Source organism: Silurus aristotelis (genome assembly GCF_946808225.1).
Source record: "Silurus aristotelis genome assembly, chromosome: 25".
In the NCBI taxonomy this organism is placed as follows: Eukaryota; Metazoa; Chordata; class Actinopteri; order Siluriformes; family Siluridae; genus Silurus; species Silurus aristotelis.
Window position 1 is genome coordinate 12,635,411 of NC_139598.1, and position 2,500 is coordinate 12,637,910.

Here is a 2,500-nt window from a genome sequence, read left to right on the forward strand (position 1 = left end):
ACCCAAGCAAGCTGAAAAAAATCTGCATTTTTAATTAAAAGAGGTCTTGACGTGCGTCTTTAGGGGACACTGCCTTGCCTTGAGTACAGAGATACCAGCTTGATTGGCTAAAAAAAAACATTATATACAGGAATGAACTATAATGTGGACAAAGCTAGAATGCTCTGAAAAGTCCAAAGTGCTTCTGATGCTGTAGGAGGAATACATTTTGATAAAGCACCAAAAACCTGTCCTGTTTCTTTGGAAAATCTGTGTAGATATTATTCGAAATAATTATAAAAAATCATTAAATAAACATGTATCGCATTGTATATATGAGCAACTGCTTGCTGTTGGTTGTCAAGTTGTGCGTCGTTGGACGTAGTGCTTGTGTGTAGCGGTGTGTTTGCGCTGTGGCAGTGGCTGGTGTTAATTGTGTATTTATTAACGTCCATTCATGTTGCTCTTGGGGTGAATTGAGCTCTCGGCTGCGAAGTGGCACATACACCCGACGCCCCTCTCTCCTCGAGTGTGAGGCTCAGGGTTAACACACTATTGTTACACACTCGGCAGGCTCCTTTAACCAAGGTTGTAGCCTATTGTGTTCAAGAGAAGGATGTGTTGATGACAGAAGGGTGTGTGTGTGTGTGTGTGTGTGCCTATGTGTATGTGTCTCAATACCTATGTTCTTGAGGTAACAACAGACACATTACACACTAAACAATACTTAAAAAGACAGGCCTTTTCAGGAATTAAAAACTCCAGTCGAGTCGAGTCGGGCTTCTGAAAAAAACGTCCAGTTCTTCGGGGGTTGAAATGTGAAAAGTGTGTGCGTGCGGTGCTTGTATGTGTGTGTGCCTGAGTGCTCTCACAAATCGTCTGACCGGCGGTTGCCACGGCGCCTGTGAGGGTCGTCTCCCCCAGCGACCAGCGAGAGGTGTGACAGCGGCGCGCACTTAAAATACAGCAGCCTAGAGCTGTGTCCAATACCACACACACACACACACACACACACACACACACACACACACACACACACAAACAAAAGACATGTTTGTGGTAGGCAAAGGCATAAAACACCTTAATCCATATAGGAAGATAATATAAAAACAGAAAGTAATGAAAATAAAACAAATATGTAATTATATTTCTTTAACAAAAAAGAGTTAAAGCAGGGCCTCATAAATAGTAAAACATAAAGACAGCAGAAAGACAGACAGAGAGAGAGAGTGAGAGAGAGAAAGAGAGAGAGAGAGTTGAAGAAAGACTGGTGTGAATGGTGGGCTGGAGATAATTGAATATAGCCTGTGGTCTGGTTCTGAAATAATCTATCCTCGTTCAATTAGTTTCACAATTTATTTTTATTTACTAATTAATAAAAGCAGGGGTTCGTGAGCCTCGGGCCTTTGTGGCCATACACACGCAAACACACACACACACATACACACGCAAACACACACACACACACACACACACACACACACACACACACACACACACACACACAATTAGCACATGCACAAAGCATCTATTCAATTATATTCCCCAATGCTTTGGCAAATAATGCAAACATTATTGAGGGAATTTTAATGCAGTCCATTATTTTCTATTTATTGAAATAGAATTAAGAAAAAAGAACAACATGTTTTTGGCATGAAAATGTACATATTTACACCCCCATTTTGAATATTTCTGCTTATTTTAAATAAGTGCAAAACATTTTGCCTAATGGGGTTGACTATACATATTTGCCCTGGAATTACTGGTTAATTGTTGATTCATTGTTGGTTTCTGGCCGTTTTTGTTCTGCCATTAATATTCCCAGCTAATTCTACTAAATGCTCCTATTTCCATATGAATACACACCATTTTGTATTAAGTAATGTTGCTGAATATTAGGAAAACTCGTCTCTCCGTTTCACTCAGTCAACTTTTTCATGCTCGCCTTTTCTTTTTTTTTGTGAGTCATACCATGCAACGCGTGAGAGTATTATTCTGAATGTATGTAAAAATTCGGAGGGGCAGAAGAGGCGAGTTCATTCAGAAAAAAATTTAAACACCTCCGTAAGCCACAGCACTGGAAGAGGTCGGTTCAGTTGAGCCATAAAGGCCTGCAAATCTGCTCAACGCAATTACTTGCGTCCATGTATGTGTGTGTGTGTGTGTGTGTGTGTGTGTGTGTGTGTGTGTGTGTGTGTGTGTGTGTGTGTGTGTGTGTGTGTGTGTGTGAGAGAGCGTTGTTTTCTGCATATTTAAGCATGTTCAAGATGAGAGGGCAAAATCGAAGACACGTGGGCATGTAGACTGACTAAGACGTGATGGGGAGCGGAAAAAACACAGTCACATAGCTACGTACTGTAGCGCTGGTCAGCAAAACATCTACACACACAAGCACACACTAAACCAATTAATTATGACCCAGTTCCACCTCTTGCTCTTGAACAAACACACACTTCTAATTACTCGCTCCGAGCAGAACGATAGAGGAAAAGAAGGAGAAATGATGGCTGATTAGGGGAGG

At 41.2% G+C, this 2,500-nt stretch overlaps 1 protein-coding gene and 1 long non-coding RNA gene across 5 annotated transcripts in view; one reads left to right on the plus strand and one right to left on the minus strand.

The window, feature by feature from the left end:
• nr4a3 (nuclear receptor subfamily 4, group A, member 3) overlaps positions 1-2,500 on the plus strand; it is a 29,882-nt gene that overhangs the window by 9,950 nt on the left and 17,432 nt on the right. The gene's annotated exons all lie outside the window — the stretch shown is intronic.
• Positions 1,926-2,500, minus strand: part of LOC310719896 — a 2,719-nt gene continuing 2,144 nt past the window's right edge. Inside the window, exon 2 of the long non-coding RNA XR_014531591.1 lies at positions 1,926-2,500. This exon is cut by the window's right edge and continues 1,651 nt beyond it. This is a non-coding gene — a long non-coding RNA (uncharacterized lncRNA).